At 42.1% G+C, this 13,286-nt stretch overlaps 1 pseudogene; it reads right to left on the bottom strand.

Annotated features, from left to right (window-relative positions):
* Positions 1 to 11,043: 11,043 nt before the first annotated feature.
* On the bottom strand, positions 11,044 to 12,054 carry LOC131273554 (ras-related protein Rab-18-like; annotated as a pseudogene).
* Between the last annotated feature and the right edge of the window lie 1,232 nt (positions 12,055 to 13,286).

Genomic DNA, 13,286 nt, shown 5'->3' on the forward strand with positions numbered 1-13,286 from the left:
TTCTTCCTTTCCAATGTGGATGCCTTTACCTCCTTTTTCTTGCCTGATGCTCTGGCTAGGACATCCTGGACAGTGAGGAATAGCAGGGGCAAAAGCAGCATCATGGATTGGGCCTTGATGTTATTGCCCAAACGCACAGTCTTTCACCATCGAGAATGATGCCAGTTATGTAGTCCTTGTTTTGCTGCCCTGTTTCTTTGCATTTCATTATGAAAAGGTATTGGATTGTGTCAAATGATTTATCTGCAGCAAATGGCATGGCCACAGTATTCTTTTTTAAAATTTTCCTTCTCCCTCCCCCAACCCTGCTGTTTTTGCTGTCTGTGTCCTTTTGCTGTGTGATGTTCTGTATCTATTTCTCTTTATGTCTTCTCTTTCTTCTTTAGGATTCCCATCCTGGGGAGCTCTGTTGAGGAGAGAGGTTCCCTGTCACATGCATGACCTCAGTTCCTGGTTTCTGTTGTGTCTTGCCTTGTCTCTCCCCTTGTTTCTCTTTTGCTGTGTCATCATCTTGCTTCATGTCTTCCTTGCATAGGAATTGGCTTGCTGCCTGGGGACTTGATGCTCCACACGGGCACTCAGCTCAGCGCGTGGATACTTGGCTCACCGCGTAGAAACTGGCTCGCTGCACAGGCATGCTTTTTTTCTTTGACCTGGAGGCCCCAGGGATGGAACCCAGGCCCTCCCATATGGCAGGTAGAAGCTCAATCACTTGAGCTACATCCACTTCCCCACAGTATTCATTTCTTGTTGAATTCATGTTGCCTGTTACTTTGTATCTTAATAACATTTTATTTTTAAAAATATTTTATTAGAGAAGTTTAAGGTTTTCAGGAAAATCACACTGAATTACAGAGTTCCGTATAACCTTCTCACAGGCAGTTTTCTGTATTATTCTTTGCTTTAATGCTGTGTTTTTGTTATAACTGATGGAACAATATTACTAGAACTATACTGTTACGTGTAGTCCATAGTTTGCATTAGGGTTCTGTTTGTGTTGTACAGTTCTATGTTTGAAATTTTTATTGTGGAAAGATACATACAACCTAAAATTTCCCATTTATTTTTTTTCAAATATATAATTCAGTGATGTTCATTTGCATGCACTGTATTGTCACTGTCATCCCCTACCAGATTTTTCTGTCACCCCATAGAAACTGCACCCACTAGACCAGGACTCCAGTCCCTGCACCCCCAGTCAAATGCCAGTTCACAGGAGCAGTGGTGCCCATGAAAGGAGGCCCCGCTGGAGCCGTGAAGGTGCCCAAGTGTCTGCCCTGGGTCCACCCAACCAGGGCAACATTCGGAGTCGGGGATCAGGATTCAGAAGGAGGCAGCCTAAGGACTCCTCACTCCAGAGGGAGCTGAGCGTGCACAGTCCTGCCCCCGCAGCCCACGTGCCAGCGATCAGGCTTCCCCGGTCCTGTCCCTCCCCGTGGGAAGTCTCGTTCGTTGTACATTTCCCCCACGTAATGCTGATGGGCTCCAGAGCCCACCATGAAGACTGCGGGTTCCTTAGCGGAGGTGAAAAGAAACCTCAGCGTGGGAAGCAGATTCCCTCTTTCTCCAAACAGAAAGAAGGCACTGCCGTGTGTCAGGACGCGGTCCTTGAACATGGGGTTTTAGAGACGCCCACTGTTCAGAGGTGGTTGCTGTGCCCGGTGAACGCCCTCACCCCTCACCCGGGGGTTCTGATGCACTGTCTTGGTCCTCGCCCATTTTGATGGTAGTGAAATGCACCTCGCTCTGCTGCAGGGGACTCGTGTGTGTCCTTCAGCACCAGAGAAGGACGGATGGCCCTTGAACTTGCCACACGTTAAAAAACTGATGACCCTCAGACTTGATTAAAGGAGGAAAGAGTCTGTATCTCACTTTAATTAACACAGGAAATTAAGAACCAAATTGCAACTCCAGGCTGTCCTAGAAATAGAAATTTAATGTAATATTCTGGTCAAGAAAACTCATCATGTCCCTACCCACGTGGTTAGTATTTCTTTTGACTTTTATACAGAAATCAGTTGCCCTCCCACTTCTCCCCCAAATCCTCCATCCCCACTAGTTCCTGTGTCTTCTCTCCTAAATCCCAGGAAGCAGTGTCCTTGGTGCTTGCAGGGCCTGAGCTTATCGATAGGTCGGTGCTGGGCCCTGCTCCCTCCCTGGAAGAGGGTCTCTCTCTCGTCTCTCCAGGGAGGGCTTGGTTTAGAGGGGGCCAACCCCCCTCAGTCTCGAGCTCTTGAGCAGCTGCTGGAGCTGCCTCTGAAATTTGAGGTTCCTTCAACCCAGAAGCTGCCCCTGGAGCTGGAGCTGGTGGCAGCAGTGGTGCAGCAGGGAAGTCCAGCTCCAGGTCTGGCTGTAGGTCTGGCTCTGGAGCTGGAAGAGGAGAAACATTCACCCCCACAGCAGCCATCCCTCTGCCTTTCGAAGCATAGAACACCCCACAGCCTTGAGCAGCCCAAATACCCCCAGGAACGGCCCCAAGCTGCAGCCCCTGGAGGCTTGGTCGTAGCTCCCTCTCTTTTAGCTTCTGGACAACAGCAGCTTCTGAGGCTCTTCCTGGGTCCTGCCCCCCCAGTCTCACCATCCCCTTCCCAGCTCCCTCATGCTATGTTATTCTGACAACCATGTGTGGGTGTCCTCACCCACTGATGATAATCTCCCGATGTGTTTACCTTTCCTGGAGATATTTATTTTTCCTGGGCATATTTATTTTTCATACAGCTCCAAGCCATCATTGCTTTGAACCTGAAGAACTCCCTTTAGCATTTCTTATAGGGAAAGTCTTGTGGTGATTAACTCTCTCAGCTTTTGCTTATCTGGGAATGTCTTAAACTCTCCCTCATTTTTGAAGGAAAGGTTTGCTGATAGAATTCTTCTTGACTGGCATTATCTCTGTTTCATCCCTTTAAATATGTCCTCCCTTTGCCTTCTCACCACCATGATTTCTGATGAGAAATTGTCATTTAATCTTTTTTTATATATGTACATTTATTTTTCCTCTCCCCCTCCCCTGCCTGCTGTTTTTGCTGCCTATCCATTCACTGTGTGGTCTTCTGTATCTGTTTCTCTTTTTGTCTTTTCATCTTTCTTCTTTAGAATTCACCAGGACTCAATCTTGGAGACCTCTGATGTGGAGAGAGGTTCCCTGTCAATTGCACCATTTCAGTTCCTGGTCTCTGCTGCACTTCACCTTGACTCTCCCCTTTGTCTTTCTTTTGTTGCATCATCATATGGCTCCATAACTCACTTGTGCAGGCACTGGTTCACCACGCAGGCAGGGTGCTTGGCTTGCTGCATGGTCACTCGGCTTGCCGGGCAGGCATTGGCTTGCGGGCCGTGGCTCACCACATGGGAACTTACATGGGCACTTGGATCACCACATGGGCACTTGCGTGGGCTCTTGACTCACCACGTGGGCACTCTGCTCAGCATGCAGGCGCATGGCTCACCATGTGGGCACTGGCTTGCCACATGGGCACTCGGCTCACTACATGGGCACTGGCTCTCAGTGCAGGCACACTTTCTCTTCTTTTTCACCAGGAGGCCCCAGAGATTGAACTCAGGTCCTCCTAAAGGGTAGGCAGAGGCCCTGTCAATTGAGCCACACCCATTTCCCCATTTAATCTTATTGATGATCCCTTTATATGATTAGTCCCTTCTCTCGGTCTTTTCAGAAATATCTCTTTATCTTTGGCATTTGACATTTTGATTACAATATGCCTAGAAGTGGATATATTTCGGTTTATCCTCACTGAAGTTCATTAGCTTCTTAGATGTGTATTCTCTTGCCTTTCATCAATCTTGGGAAGTTTTTGGTCATTACTTCTTCAAATATTCTTTCTTCCTCATTCTCTTCTCCTTCAGGGACTCCCATAATGTGTATGTTGATATGGTCCATGTTGTCCCACAGGTCACTTAGGCGCTGCTCACTTTTTTCATTCTTTTTTCTTTCTGCTTTTCAGACTGAAAATTTCAGTTATCCTACCATATGGTTTTCTGATTCTTCTGCTTTTTAAAATCTGCTCTTGAACCCCTCCGCTTAATTTTCTATCTCCATTGTAGTTTTCATCCCCAAAAGTTCTGTTTGGTTCCTTTTTAAAATTTATAATTCCTCCTTTAGTTCATGCACTGACTTCTTTTTTTTTTAATATATTTTTAATTTATTTTTTAAAAAATACTTAGATTATATAAAATGTTACGTAAAAAAATTATAAAGGTTTCCCATATGCCACACTCCCCACATTTCCAACTTTTCCCAACATTACTGACTTCTTTCATTAGTGTGGTACATTCATTGCAATTGATGAACACATTTTGGAGCATTGCCACACAGCATGGATCATAGTTTACACTGTAGTTTACACTCCCTCCCACTCCATTCTGTAGGTTATGGCAGGACATATAATGTCCTGCATCCGTCTTTGCAATGTCATTCGGGACAACTCTAAGTCCTGAAAATGTCCCCATATTACACCTCTTTTTCCTTTCCCTGACTTCAGCACCCCCAGTGGCCACTGTCTCCACATCAATGATATAATTTCTTCCATTGCTGGAATCCCAATAAGTCTATAGTAGAAGACCAGTAAGTCCACTGTAGTCCATATTTTATTCCCCAATCCTGAGGATTCTGGGATGGTGATCCCTGCTCCACATCTAATTGAGAGGGGGCCTTAATCCCATATGGCCGATGGATGGTTTTCTCCTGTCCACAGTTATAGATGCTCTTGACTCCCTGGCACAGTGGTTGTTCATCCTCACCTCCTTGTTAGTTGTCCTGGGTGAGTCCAATGAACTGGAGATCATACATTTCTTTTTTCTCTGACACTTGGGCTGCTTCCATCTTTTGACAATTGTGAATAATGCTACTATGAATATTGGTGTGAAAATATCTGAGTCCTGGCTTTCAATTCTTTTGGGTATATACCTAGAAGGGGGATTGCTGGGCCAGTTAATGCTATGCATAACATTCTGAAGAACAGCAAACTCTCTTCCACAGTGACTATACCATTTTGCATTCCCACCAGAAAACAATGAATGTTCTTATTTCTTCAAATCTTCCCATCACTAGTCATTTTCTGTGTTTTTTTTTTAAATAGCTCTTTTAGTTTCCTAGACTACTGAAGCAAATACCATGAAATGGTTTGACTTAAATGATGAGAATTTATTAGTTCATGATTTGAGGCAAAAAAAAAAATCCAAATCAAGGTATTATTAAGTAATGCTTTCTTCCTAAAGACCAGAATCCTGGAACTGGGTACTGGTAATCCTGGAATCATCTGTCACTTGGCAAGGTACATGGTGGTGTCCCCTGGGCCTTCCCTTCTCTTCTGGTTTTATTGATTTCAGCTCCTGGTTGCTCCCTTTGTGGTTTTCTCTTTCTCTCCTGCCCCTTCATTTTCATGATAAAGGACTCCAGTAGCAGGATTAAGACCCATCCTGATTGAGGTGGGTCACACCTTAACTGAAGTAGCCCCATCAAAAGGTTCTATTTACAATGGTTTCACACCCACAGGAACAGATTTACTTTAAGAACATGTTTTTCTATGGTACATACAGTTGCAAACCACCACACTAGCCTTCTAGTGAGTGTGAATGGTATATTGGTTATTAATACCATGCATTAATAAAATAATTTTAAACAGCACAGTCACTACACAGTTTTGCTAAATATGATAGAAGATAATAAAATCACAACAAATTTATCATTTTAGAATAGGTTTCCATTGGCCCTTATCAGCATTTTTGGAAATTTTTTTCATTATTAGAGAAGTGATGGGTTTACAGAACAACCATGCATAAAATACAGCATTCTCATATACCACCCCACCACCAACATCTCAATTGATGTGGAACATTTGTTGCAATAGATGATAGCACATTTTTGTAATTGCACTGTTAATGAAAGCCCATGCTTTAACTTAGGATTCACTGTTTGTGTAATGTAGTTCCATGGATGTTTTAAGAAATGAATCTAACATTTTCCCTTTTAATTATACTCAGGTACATATTTCAGTGCTGTTAATTGGGTTCACAATGTTGTGATAGCATCACCACCCATCTGTTACCAAAACATTTCCATCGTTTCAAATAGGAACCCTGTACATTTTAAGCCCTAACCTCCTAGCCATATACCATCCCCTGGTGACCTATATTCTGGATTCTGGTTCTAAGAATGCTTACTCAGATTTTTTCAAATCAGTGAGATCATACAATAATTGTCCTTTTGTTTCCTTTTTTTTGTGTCTGTGTCTGTCTCTCTGTGTCTCCATTTGTATCAGACCGAGCCAGAGGGCAGATACCCAAGCTGGACATGTCTCACTGATGTAGTCCAATCAAAAGCCCTAAAGTGAAATGATCAGATAATCTAATCAAAAGACCCTCAACTGAATTTAATGCAATCAAAGGATATCACACCCACAGGAATAGATTAGTTCAGAAACATAATCTTTCTTTTTTTTTTGATTCATAAAATTATCTCAAACTGCATGCTACTCCTTTCAGCCACCATCAACTTATACATCAGCAGTGATCATTGTACTTATTATGTGTTACCATCAACTCTACTCATTTCCACACATTTACAATCAACCTTATTAATAATTCTAGCATATATTTAACATTAGCTCCACCCTCTCAACCCTCATTCTATCTCTAATCCTTTGTGCCTGGCTTATTTCACTGAACATAATGTACTCAAGGTTCTTTTATGTTGTCATATGCATCCTCACTTCATTTCTTCTTACAGCGGCAAAGTATTCCATTGTGTGTGTGTGTGTGTATACACCACATTTTCTTTATCTAGTCATCAGTTGCTGAAAATCTGAGTTATTTCCATCTTTTAGCAATTGTGGATAATGCCACTATGAATACCAGTGTGCAAATATCTTTTAATGTCCCTGCTTCCATTTCTTCTGAATATATTCTTAGTGTATTTGTGGATCATATGGCAATTCTATACATAGCTTCCTGAGAAACTACCAAACTGTCCTCCACAGAGGCTGCTCCTTTTTACATTCCCACCAACAGTGGAGCAGTGTTCCTTTCTCTCCACATTCTCGCCTGCACGTGTAGTTTTCTGTTTTTAAAATAATGGCCATTCTATGAGGTGTTACATGATATCTCATTCTACTTTGATCTGTATTTCCCTAATTGTTACTGATTTTGTTATCTTATCATGTGCTTTTTGGTCATTTGTATTTCCTCTTTATAAAAATGTCTGTTCAGATCTTTTGCCCATTTTTCGACTGGGTTGCTTGTCTTTTTTATTATTAAGTAGTATGATTTCTTTATATAACATATGAATCAAACTCTTTTTGGATATGTGATTTCCAAATATTTTCTCCCATTGAGTAGGCTGCCTTTTCACCTCCTTAATGATGTCCTTAGAAGCATGAACGTGTTTAATTTTCAGGAAGTCCCATTCATCTATGTTTACTTTCATTGCTCATGCCTTGGGTGTAAGGTTTAAGAAACTACCACCTACCACCATGTCTTGAAGATGTTTCCCTACATTTTCTTCTAGGGGTTTTATGGTTCTAGCTTTTTGTATTTAGGTCTTTAATCAAGGTTGAGTAATTTTGTATAGATTGTCAGATAAGTGTCTTCTTTCTTTCGCCTATGGATGCTACTATTGTTTAATGGTTTTTTGTATCTATATTCATAAGGTATATCGGTGTGTATTTTTTTTCTTGTGGTATCTTTATCTGCCTTTTGTTTGAGGGTGATGTAGGCTTTGTAAAATGAGTTCCATTAATGTCACTACTGGTAATGCAGGACTTTCTTTTCTCATTTTGCTTTTTACTCTTTGTGTATCTTATCCCTCACTTCCAGCAATGCCTACTGTTATATTTATTTCATTTTTTGGGTGCTATATTGAGTGCCTTCTCATTTCTATCTGGATATATATTTTTCATGTATTTTCCTTATGATTACCATTCAGTGCAAATTTAACATCCTGACAATATATTTGGTTTGTACCACCTTAACTTCAATGACATGCACATATGATTTTCCTAATACCTCTGTGATGGATGCATTTATGTGTCAACTTGTCTAGGTAATGGTGCCTAGTTGTTTGGTCAAGCAAGCACTGGCTTGTTACTGCAAAGACATTTCATAGACATAAATCACCAAGGAATTGATTCATCTATGGCTAATTAAATCTACAATGAAATGAGGACATTACTGTCAACAATGAGAGGCTTCTCATCCAATCTCTTGAAGGCTTTATAAGAAGAAGTGATAATTTCAGCAGCCAGGAGATTTCCATCTCTGCCTCAGTCATCCAGCTTCTCCTGGGGAACACACTGAAAGCCTTCATTGAAGTTCCCAGCTTGCAACTTGCCATATGGAAGTTGGACTTGTGCACCCCCACAGTTTTTAAAAGCTCGTAGCATTTACAACGTCTCCTGTAAGTAGTTTCTCTTAAAAAACCATGGTATGTGTATGCTCAGGGGACTTGAATCTCTGGACTGCCCATGTACCACCTGGGCCCTGAGCCTCAGCAGAGTTGCAACCCCTCCTCTCCAGTTTGTTGGACTTACCCAGGTCAGCTAACGGGGAGGTAAAGATGGTCAACCACCACACCAGGGAACCAAGAGTGCCTACAACTGGAAGCAGGAGAGCTGCATCCATCAGCCATGTGGAATCTAAGCCCCTCTTGATCTAGAGGTGGAGTGGACATCACCATGCCAGGGTCCACAGAATGGAGGAATAAAATATGGATTAGAGTGGACTTACTGATATTCTACTATAAAACTATTGTGATTAGTAATAGAAGAAACTGTATCATTGATGTGGAGAAAGTGACCACAGTAGTTGCTGAGGGCAGGGAGAGGGAAGAAGAGATGAGGGGGCATTTTGGGGACTTGGAGTTGTCCTAAATGATATTGTAGAGTCAGATGCTGGACGTTATATATCCTTCCATAACCCACTGAATGTCCTGGGGGAGAGAGTGAGCTACAGGGTAAACTATTAATCATATGGTACAGTAGTGCTCCAAAATGTGTTGGCCAGGGAAACGGACTTGGCCCAGTGGTTAGGGCGTCTGTCTACCACATGGGAGGTCCGCGGTTCAAACCCCAGGCCTCCTTGACCCGTGTGGAGCTGGCCCATGCGCAGTGCTGATGCACACAAGGAGTGCCCTGCCACGCAGGGGTGTCCCCCGCATAGGGGAGCCCCAAGTGCAAGGAGTGCACCCCGTAAGGAGAGTTGCCCAGCTCAAAAGAAAGTGCAGCCTGCCCAGGAATGGCACCGCCCACACTTCCCATGCTGCTGACGACAACAGAAGGGGACAAAAAAACAAGACGCAGCAAATAGACACAGAGAACAGACAACCAGGGGAGGGGGGGAATTAAATAAATAAATAAATCTTTTAAAAACAATGTGTTGGCCAAGTGCGATGAGTGTGGTACAATGAGGGGGGAGTTTGTTGGTGTAGGAGGAGTGGGGTGGGGAAGTGGGGGGTATATGGGAACCTCTTATGTTTTTTATAATGTAAACTTTTTTGTGGTGTATGTATCTTCAAAAAAATACAATTTACAAAAATGATGGGGGTGGGGATTAGAGTGTGTGTTATATGGGGACCTCATGTTTTTTGTTTTGTTTTTTACTGTGGAAAAGATTTATTAGTGTACCACTGGTTCTGATAAATTACTGGTTACTTATTACAGTAAATGATCAAGATTTTCATTCCAACAGTATTTTCCCACACATATCAGAATCTGGAAGCAATATTTCTTGCTCAAAATGTCATTTAGGGTGGCAGACTTGGCCCAGTGTTTAGGGCATCTGTCTATCACATGGGAGGTCCATGGTTCAAATCCTGGGCCTCCTTGGCCCGTGTGCAGCTGGCCCATGTACAGTGCTGATGCGTGCAAGGAGTGCCTGGCCATGCAGGGGTGTCCCCCACATAGGGGAGCCCCACATACAAGGAGTGCGCCCCATAAGGTGAGCTGCCCAGTGTGAAAGAAAGTGCAGCCTGCCCAGGAATGGTGCCACACACACGGAGAGCTGACACAACGAGGTGATGCAACAAAAAGAAACACAGATTCCTGTGCCGCTGACAACAACAGAAGTGGACAAAGAAGACACAGCAAATAGACACAGAGAACAGACAATGGGGGAGGGGGGGAGAGGAGAGAAATAAATAAATAAATAAATCTTTTTAAAAAATGTCATTTAGTGTTTCTCCCCCACTCCTCAAAACACAGAAACAGGTTTTTGAATAACTAGCCATTTACAAAGTCATAAGATACAGGTCTTCATAAACATTAAACAAGTTACAGTTGAGGTACTTGGACAAATACTACCAACATTTATGAAGAAAAAGGTGGCAGTTTGAAAAGTGGTAAATATTACATGCGTTATGATAAACACACTATTCATGTCCTTCTAAAACCAAAATGGGGGGAAATCTTATTTCCATTCTGCCAAACACCACCTAACCAGGCTGATCCAAGCGGCCACTCGCCCAAGCTACATACAACAGAAATAAAAACTCCAGGTTTACTCACTGAGGTAAACTAAAAAGTTAGACCAGGCTGCTTTAATGTACCAATGCTAGTTAGAAGCATTATCAAAAGAATAAAGATTTAATTATAAATGGCCTGGGCTGCATACTGTAATGAGAATTTTGCTTAGTACTGAAAAAGAACCTGACAGTGCACATCCTAGAAAAGCTGTGGAATTATGCTTTCCTGACAGAATTCACCAGTTTGATGGTACCTGTACACCTCCCAGTGTTTCTAAGAGTTCTACATACCAAGTAATTCTGTAACTGATAGGATACAAGCAAAAAGGAGACCAAAAGCAGACTTTGTATCAACATATACTAGATGGATAGATTTTTTAAAATTACATGATAAATGTAATTCATCAAATCAAATGTACTCATAAAGGAACACCTGTTTTATGTTATGTAAAAAATGTTGACCGCAAATTGGGCATGCTTACATAACGTTTTACCTGGGAAAGCTGGTGAGTGGGATTTCTTACAAATATTTACTGCCATGATACAAAACAAATATGTGTGAACTGCAAGGTCCCTAAAGTAGCAGTTAAGAGTTTATATACAGAAAGATGTCACTATCTGATCAAATATGCAAGAGAAGAAATTTCCCAGAGTTTATAACACAGAACAATAACCACCACAGGCACCTCCCCTTGGCCTTCTTCCCTGTGTGACAGTTTTACTCCTTTATTCTGGTTCTCACTTTCCCACAGTCCAGGGGTCTGAATGATCTTTTCAGCAAGTTCCTCAAAGGCACATTGGACACCATCACAGGTCTTTGCACTTGCCTCTATGAATAACATGGAATGCTTTCATGCAAATTTCAGGCCTTTGGTTTTTGGGACTTGGAGTTGCCCTGGATGGTGCTTCAGGGACAATCACCGGACATTGTGAATCCTCCCAGGGCCCACTGGATGGAACGTGGGAGAGTATGGGCTATGATGTGGACCATTGACCATTAGGTGCAGAGATGCCCCGAGATGTACTTACCAAATGCAATGGATGTGTCATGATGATGGGAGTGAGTGTTGCTGATGGGGGGAGGAGTGGTGGGGAGGGGGTGGTGGGGTTGAATGGGACCTCATATTTTTTGAATGTAATATTTTTACAAAATGAATAAAATTTTTTTAAAAAATTCAGGCCTTTATTTCTATCAACTTCATGATTTTCCTTATCATTTTATTTCCAACTAGTATGTTTACTATGTCATTTCTTGTGCAGTATGTTTCCAATTCATTTAACCAATTGTCCAGTTTAACAAAGGTATCTCTTCTTGTAACATCATAAACTAATATAACACCCTGTGCACCTCTGTAATAACAGGGAGTGAATGTTCTGAACCATTCTTGACCAGCGGTATCCCATATGGCAAGTTTAGCCTTATTTCCATCCACTGAAATTGTTTTCACTTTAAAGTCAACGCCTATAGTTGCTGCAAGTTCTGGATCAAATGTATCATCTGTGAACCTCAAGGACAGGCTGGACTTGCCCACCCCACTCTCGCCGATGATGAGGATCTTCAGGGTGGTCAGCACATCCTAGTCCATCCTGGCCGGCTCCGCTCCTAACCCAGCTGGCAGCCCTGGCCTGGCTCTCAACCCTGCCCCTGATAGAGCTCCTCATGTTTTTTTAAAATGTAACTTTCTACATGATCTATTAACTTTAATTTTAAAAAAGGGTTAAAAAAACAACAACAAAAAACCATGGCCAATAGATCTTTGGTACCAGGAGCAGTTATTAAGAAATAGAATCTTAAGGATAAGATATCTGAATTGCTTCTGGTGTTTTTGAAATTGATTCTCTACTCTGATTAGATTCAGAAGCACTAATGACGATTTCCAATAATCAAGATGCGCTCTTGGTCCGTGGTGTGAGTTAGCAATAGAGATATGCAAAATATCACTACTGGATAACCCTACTCAAATGTTTATAAGAGGCAAGGCTCTGGGTGAGAGTGTTTTTGACACACCTTAGAGTTTTGTGGAGTTTTGTGGTATAACGATGTTGGCTGCTGTTCTTAAATATGCTGTGTGCAGTTATGAAAGAAAGGAATAAGCTTGAGGCTTCAAATTTGCATCTTAAGTACCACATGAAGTATGTGAAAGTTTCTATGTGTACTCTGAAGGAAAATCTTATTTTGTGTAGCCACAGACTTGAGATTTCTGAAGACAAGACTTGAAGTCTCATTGAACAAGTGACTGAATTACAATGTAAACTAAATTCCCAACCTTGCCCAGTGTCTGCTGTCAAAGCAAGGAATGAGATTCTAAAAATTGTAGTGGGGCTTATGGGTTGATAATGACTGAGGTGGGGACATTGAAACCTAGAATCTGATGAGTCTTTGCCATATAAACCTGTAGTGGTCTTCCCTGAGGATACAGCCATCCAACCTCCAGCATGCCCTGAGGAAATAGCCATCCATCCTCCATCTGAAAAGGTTAACCAGAATGTACCTGGTAAACCTGTAATCACCTCCTTTGAGGAAACATCCCATATTCTCCTCTTTGAAGAGATTAATTCTTTTTACCAGATGAAACTGCCATGGAATGCCCTGAAGTAATTGGCTTGCAAGACACTTCTATTTCTTCTCTTATCCCCACTGCCACCACCCCTCCTTTCTTCCAGACCAATAACTAGACTGAAGTCCCAACAGGCTCCAAACTTGAGTTACAAAGTATGACCCATTAGAAGGTATACTATCCTCCTAAAGAACTACATGAGTTTTCCAATTTATGTAAACAGGGCTAAAAGAAATATGTGTGGGAATGGGCATATATAG

The sequence above is a fragment of the Dasypus novemcinctus genome, chromosome 15 (genome assembly GCF_030445035.2).
Source record: "Dasypus novemcinctus isolate mDasNov1 chromosome 15, mDasNov1.1.hap2, whole genome shotgun sequence".
Lineage (NCBI taxonomy): Eukaryota > Metazoa > Chordata > Mammalia > Cingulata > Dasypodidae > Dasypus > Dasypus novemcinctus.